Genomic DNA, 7,500 nt, shown 5'->3' with positions numbered 1-7,500 from the left:
CCGTCTCCTTTGCTGTAAAAAAAAAAAATAGATAGATAGACAGAGAAAAATAGATAAATAGGTTAGTTAGGTTAGATTAGATTAAGTAGGTTAGGGTAGGTTAGGTTAGGTAGGTTAGGTCAGTTAGGTTAGGTTAGGTAAGTTAGATTAGATTAGGTAGGTTAGGTTAGGTTAGGTTAGGTTAGGTTGGTTAGGTTAGGTTAGGTTAGGTTAGGTCAGTTAGGTAGGTTAGGTTAGGTAGGTTAGGTTAGGTAGGTTTGGTTGTGTAAGTTAGGTTAGGTTAGGTTAGGTTAGTTAGGTTAGATTAGATTAAGTAGGTTAGGTTAGGTAGGTTAGGTTAGATTAGGTTAGGTTGGTTAGGTCAGGTAGGCTAGGTTAGGTAGGTTAGGTTAGATTAGGTTAGGTAGGTTAGGTTAGGTTAGGTTGGTTAGGTCAGGTAGGTTAGGTTAGGTAGGTTAGGTTAAGTTAGGTTAGGTTAGGTAGGTTAGGTTAGGTTAGGTTAGGTCTGTTAGGTAGGTTAGGTTAGGTAGGTTAGGTTAGGTTGTGTAAGTTAGGTTAGGTTAGGTTAGTTAGGTTAGATTAGATTAAGTAGGTTAGGTTAGGTAGGTTAGGTCAGGTAGGTAAGGTTAGGTAGGCTAGGTTAGGTAGGTTAGGTTAGGTTAGGTAGGTTAGGATATGAAAATTAAGGAAAGAAAGATTGGTCTACACAAGGCAGCTCCGGAAGATTACGTGTCCCCAAGGAGTTAATCACAGGTAAGGCTTGGGCGTCGCCAGGTTAAGGGTATGGCGCCCGCCCACCCTCGCCCAGGTGTATGGCCTTATTAGTCTGTACCTGAGGCTTACCTGGTGACGCGAGGGTGACGTCATAAACACCTGAGATGATGATGATGGTGGTGATGATGATGGTGGTGATGAAAATGATGAAAAAGAAAGGAAAAATAGAAAAAGAAAAAATATAGGCGGAAAAAATAGGAAAAGTAATGACAATGAGAGGAAAAGTAGGGAGGTAGTAGTGGTTAGGTTAGGTTAGAAAAAAAGAAATATAGAAAATAGGAATGAAGGGGATAACATAAGAACATAAGAACATAAGAACACAGGGAGACTGCAAGAGGTCGAGTCGCCTACACAGGGGAGCTCCAGAATCCCCCCCCCCCCCCCCCCAATACTCGCGATGGATGAGGTGTAGTTTCAGGGGTACGGGTAGCCTTTCTTTCGGCCACCTCTTTTGATTCTTTTTTTTGGGGGGGAGCAGCGAGTAGCGGGCTTTTTTTAATTAGTTTCCTTTTTTGTGTGCCCTTGAGCTGTCTCCTTTGTTGTAAAAAAAAAAAAAAAAGGTAGAGGCTAGAAGCTCCAGTACCCTGTCACCTTACAGTACCCACGCCTCACTCATCAAGGTCATCTTCTTCAATGAATCCTTTGATAGCCTTTCTGAATTTTGCTTCGACTCTCATTCGACCGGCTAGTCCCCCGCTCCAGTCTACTCTTAAAACAAGCTATCGTCCCTGCACCCACTATGTGATTGCTGAGTTTATTCCATTCCCCCACCACTCTGTTACTAAACCAATGCTTGCCTATATCTCTCCTAAATCTATACTTTTCTAATTTGAATCCATTACTGCGAGTTCTATCCAAAAACTCTTAAAACAAGCTATCGTCCCTGCACCCACTATATGATTGCTGAGTCTATTCCATTCCCCCACCACTCTGTTACTAAACCAATGCTTGCCTATATCTCTCCTAAATCTATACTTTTCTAATTTGAATCCATTACTGCGAGTTCTATCCAAAAACTCTTAAAACAAGCTATCGTCCCTGCACTCACTATATGATTGCTGAGTCTATTCCATTCCCCAACCACTCTGTTACTAAACCAATGCTTGCCTATATCTCTCCTAAATCTATACTTTTCTAATTTGAATCCATTACTGCGAGTTCTATCCAAAAACTCTTAAAAGCTATCGTCCCTGCACTAGCTATGTGATTGCTGAGTCTATTCCATTCCCCCACCACTCTGTTAGTAAACCAATGCTTGCCTATATCTCTCCTAAATCTATACTTTTCTAATTTGAATCCATTACTGCGAGTTCTATCCAAAAACTCTTAAAACAAGCTATCGTCCCTGCACCCACTATGTGATTGCTAAGTCTATTCCATTCCCCCACCACTCTGTTAGTAAACCAATGCTTGCCTATATCTCTCCTAAATCTATACTTTTCTAATTTGAATCCATTACTGCGAGTTCTATCCAAAAACTTCTAAAACAAGCTATCGTCCTTGCACCCACTATGTGATTGCTGAGTCTATTCCATTCCCTCACCACCCTATTACTAAACCAATACCTGCCTATTTCCCTCCTAACTCTATACTTTTCTAATTTAAATCCATTACTGCGTGTTTTATCCTGCTGGCTAATTCTCGGTACTTTACTTATATCGCCTTTGTTATAACCCTTGACCAATAACGATGATGATGATGAGAGAAAAGAAAAGAAAAAAAATCCGCTAAATAAAGATTGAGAAACAAGGAGAATGAAAGAAAGGAAGGAAGGAAAGAAAGAAGGAAAAAAGAAAACGTTAAGAAATACATGAAGCTTGCAAGGACGAGTAAGAAAAGAGGAAAACAAAGAAAAAGAGAAGGGAATGAACTGTAAGGAAAAGTAACGAAGGAAAGAGACGAGGAATATAATTGTCATCGTACATAAGTTGACATTTGGATGACGTGTTCGTGACGTGTTCGTGACGTCTCTGCGGCGAGGAGGAAGGAAGTCTTGTGGTTGAAAGAGGAGAAGGAGCAGGAGGAGGATGTTGTTTTTGTGTGTTATTTTGGTTATTCCTGGAACGTAAAAGTTGAGGAAGAAGAAAAATAAGAAGAAGAAGAAGAAGATAATAATAATAATAATAATAATAATAATAATAATAATAATAATAATAATAATAATAATAATAATAATAATAATAATAATAATAATAAAAATAATAATAATAATAAGAAGAAGAAGAAACCTGAGAATTAAATGTGGACAGAAAAAAAAGGAAGAGGAGATGAAAAGATACAGGAAGAAGAGGAGAAGGAGGAGGAAGAGGAGGAGGTGTAGGAGGAGGAGTAAAAAACTAGTTGTGGGCAGAGTGGAGATAAAAAGCAGAGGAGGAGGGAGAGAAGAGAAGTGGAGGAGGAGTGTAGGAAGACAGCTATGCAGGAGGAGGAGGAGGAGGAGGAGGAGGAGGAGGAAGAACAACAACAACAAGAATAGGATTAAGGTCAAGAGGAGGAAAAGAATTAAGATTAGGATTAGAAATAGGAGGAGGAGGAGGGGGAAGAGGAGGAGGAGGAGGAAGAAGAGGAGGAGGAGGAAAAACACCTGTGCACAATATTTTCCTTCTACCACCTGTGACAAATTGCTTCTCAGGTAAATACAAAATAAACAAATAAATAAAATAATAAACAGAGGCAAATAAAGGAAAGTTAAGAAAATCACACAAATAAAAAAAGAAAATAAAGGAAAAAAAAATAATACAATAAAGAAAGGGAAAGTGTAGAAGAGGATACAAGGATGGAAAAATTAAAGGAAAGGAAAGATAAGGATAAGAAATTAGAAAGAAATGTAGCGAGAAGGAAAAGATAGCTAAGGAGGATAAGGAATAGGAAGGAAAAGAAGGAGAAGAATTAAGAAAGGAAAAGGAGAAGGGAATGTGTGTGTGTGTGTGTGTGTGTGTGTGTGTGTGTGTGTGTGTGTGTGTGTGTGTGTGTGTGTGTGTGTGTGTGTGTGTGTGTGTGTGTGTGTGTGTGTGTGTGTGTGTGTGTGTGTGTGTGTGTGTGTGTGTGTGTGTGTGTGTGTGTGTGTGTGTGTGTGTGTGTGTGTGTGTGTGTGTGTGTGTGTGTGTGTGTGTGTGTGTGTGTGTGTGTGTGTGTGTGTGTGTGTGTGTGTGTCTGTGTGTGTGTGTGTGTGTGTGTTTGTTTGTGGGTGTGTGTGTGTGTGTGTGTGTGTGTGTGTGTGTGTGTGTGTGTGTGTGTGTGTGTGTGTGTGTGTGTGTGTGTGTGTGTGTGTGTGTGTGTGTGTGTGTGTGTGTGTGTGTGTGTGTGTGTGTGTGTGTGTGTGTGTGTGTGTGTGTGTGTGTGTGTGTGTGTGTGTGTGTGTGTGTGTGTGTGTGTGTGTGTGTGTGTGTGTGTGTGTGTGTGTGTGTGTGTGTGTGTGTGTGTGTGTGTGTGTGTGTGTGTGTGTGTGTGTGTGTGTGTGTGTGTGTGTGTGTGTGTGTGTGTGTGTGTGTGTGTGTGTGTGTGTGTGTGTGTGTGTGTGTGTGTGTGTGTGTGTGTGTGTGTGTGTGTGTGTGTGTGTGTGTGTGTGTGTGTGTGTGTGTGTGTGTGTGTGTGTGTGTGTGTGTGTGTGTGTGTGTGTGTGTGTGTGTGTGTGTGTGTGTGTGTGTGTGTGTGTGTGTGTGTGTGTGTGTGTGTGTGTGTGTGTGTGTGTGTGTGTGTGTGTGTGTGTGTGTGTGTGTGTGTGTGTGTGTGTGTGTGTGTGTGTGTGTGTGTGTGTGTGTGTGTGTGTGTGTGTGTGTGTGTGTGTGTGTGTGTGTGTGTGTGTGTGTGTGTGTGTGTGTGTGTGTGTGTGTGTGTGTGTGTGTGTGTGTGTGTGTGTGTGTGTGTGTGTGTGTGTGTGTGTGTGTGTGTGTGTGTGTGTGTGTGTGTGTGTGTGTGTGTGTGTGTGTGTGTGTGTGTGTGTGTGTGTGTGTGTGTGTGTGTGTGTGTGTGTGTGAATATAGATAGATATATAGATAGATATGGGAGCGGTGAGTAGCGTTTTTTTTTTCTCTTCACTTTTTTTGTTGCCCTTGAGCCGTCTCCTTTGCTGTAAAAAAAAAATAGATAGATAGACAGAGATAAATAGATAAATAGGTAGATAGATAATTAGGTAGGTTAGGTTAGTTAGGTTAGATTAGATTAAGTAGGTTAGGGTAGGTTAGGTTAGGTAGGTTAGGTCAGTTAGGTTAGGTAAGTTAGATTAGATTAGGTAGGTTAGGTTAGATTAGGTTGGTTAGGTTAGGTAGGTTAGGTTAGGTTAGGTCAGTTAGGTAGGTTAGGTTAGGTTAGGTTAGGTCAGTTAGGTAGGTTAGGTTAGGTAGGTTAGGTCAGGTAGGTTAGGTTAGGTAGGTTAGGTAGGTTAGGTTAGGTAGGTTAGATTAGATTAAGTAGGTTAGGTTAGGTAGGTTAGGTCAGGTAGGTTAGGTTAGGTAGGCTAGGTTAGGTAGGTTAGGTAGGTTAGGATATGAAAATTAAGAAAAGAAAGATTGGTCTACACAAGGCAGCTCCGGAAGGTTACGTGTCCCCAAGGAGTTAATCACAGGTAAGGCTTGGGCGTCGCCAGGTTAAGGGTATGGCGCCCGCCCACCCTCGCCCAGGTGTATGGCCTTATTAGTCTGTACCTGAGGCTTACCTGGTGACGCGAGGGTGACGTCATAAACACCTGAGATGATGATGATGGTGGTGATGATGATGGTGGTGATGAAAATGATAAAAAGGAAAGGAAAAATAGAAAAAGAAAAAATATAGGCGGAAAAAATAGGAAAAGTAATGACAATGAGAGGAAAAGTAGGGAGGTAGTAGTGGTTAGGTTAGGTTAGGTTAGAAAAAAAGAAATATAGAAAATAGGAATGAAGGGGATAAGAACATAAGAACATAAGAACACAGAGAGACTGCAAGAGGTCGAGTCGCCTACACAGGGGAGCTCCAGAATCCTCCCCCCACTACCCGCGATGGATGAGGTGTAGTTTCAGGGGTACGGGTAGCCTTTCTTTCGGCCACCTCTTTTGATTCTTTTTTTTTTGGGGGGGGGAGCAGCGAGTAGCGGGCTTTTTTTAATTAGTTTACTTTTTTGTGTGCCCTTGTGCGTCTCCTTTGTTGTAAAATAAAATAAAAAGGTAGAGGCTAGAAGCTCCAGTACCCACACCTCACTCATCAAGGTCATCTTCTTCAATGAATCCTTTGATAGCCTTTCTGAATTTTGCTTCGACTCTCATTCGACCGGCTAGTCCCCCGCTCTACACTATATAACTCGTCCATGTAGCTATCCAGTCTACTCTTAAAACAAGCTATCGTCCTTGCACCCACTATGTGATTGCTGAGTCTATTCCATTCCCCCACCACTCTGTTACTAAACCAGTGCTTGCCTATATCTCAATTTGAATGAGTCATTCTATCCAATCACTCTAAAACAAGCTATCGTCCTCGCATACTATGGTGGATTGCTGAGTCTATTCCATTCCCCCACCACTCTGTTACTAAACCAGTGCTTGCCTATATCTCTCCTAACTCTATACTTTTCTAATTTGAGTCCATTACTGCGAGTTCTATCCAAAAACTCTTAAAACAAGCTATCGTCCCTGCACCCACTATGTGATTGCTAAGTCTATTCCATTCCCCCACCACTCTGTTAGTAAACCAATGCTTGCCTATATCTCTCCTAAATCTATACTTTTCTAATTTGAGTCCATTACTGCGAGTTCTATCCAAAAACTCTTAAAAGCTATCGTCCCTGCACTAGCTATGTGATTGCTGAGTCTATTCCATTCCCCCACCACTCTGTTAGTAAACCAATGCTTGCCTATATCTCTCCTAACTCTATACTTTTCTAATTTAAATCCATTACTGCGTGTTCCATCCTGCTGGCTAATTCTCGGTACTTTACTTATATCGCCTTTGTTATAACCCTTGACCAATAACGATGATGATGATGATGAGAGAAAAGAAAAGAAAAAAAATCCGCTAAATAAAGATTGAGAAACAAGGAGAATGAAAGAAAGGAAGGAAGGAAAGAAAGAAGGAAAAAAGAAAACGTTAAGAAATACATGAAGCTTGCAAGGACGAGTAAGAAAAGAGTAAAATAAGGAAAAAGAGAAGGGAATGAACTGTAAGGAAAAGTAACGAAGGAAAGAGACGAGGAATATAATTGTCATCGTACATAAGTTGACATTTGGATGACGTGTTCGTGACGTGTTCGTGACGTCTCTGCGGCGAGGAAGGAAGTCTTGTGGTTGAAAGAGGAGAAGGAGCAGGAGGAGGATGTTGTTTTGTGTGTTATTTTGGTTATTCCTGGAACGTAAAAGTTGAGGAAGAAGAAGAAGAAGAAGAAGATAAAAATAATAATAATAATAATAATAATAATAATAATAATAATAATAATAATAATAATAATAATAATAATAATAATAATAATAATAAAAATAATAATAATAATAAGAAGAAGAAGAAACATGAGAATTTAATGTGGACAGAAAAAAAAGGAAGAGGAGATGAAAAGATACAGGAAGAAGAGGAGAAGGAGGAGGAAGAGGAGGAGGTGTAGGAGGAGTAAAAAACTAGTTGTGGGCAGAGTGGAGATAAAAAGCAGAGGAGGAGGGAGAGAAGAGAAGTGGAGGAGGAGTGTAGGAAGACAGCTATGCAGGAGGAGGAGGAGGAGGAGGAGGAGGAGGAGGAGGAGGAGGAGGAAGAAGAACAACAACAACAACA

This window comes from Eriocheir sinensis, unplaced genomic scaffold (genome assembly GCF_024679095.1).
Source record: "Eriocheir sinensis breed Jianghai 21 unplaced genomic scaffold, ASM2467909v1 Scaffold527, whole genome shotgun sequence".
NCBI lineage: Eukaryota > Metazoa > Arthropoda > Malacostraca > Decapoda > Varunidae > Eriocheir > Eriocheir sinensis.
Note: the sequence above shows the minus strand (reverse complement) of the source record.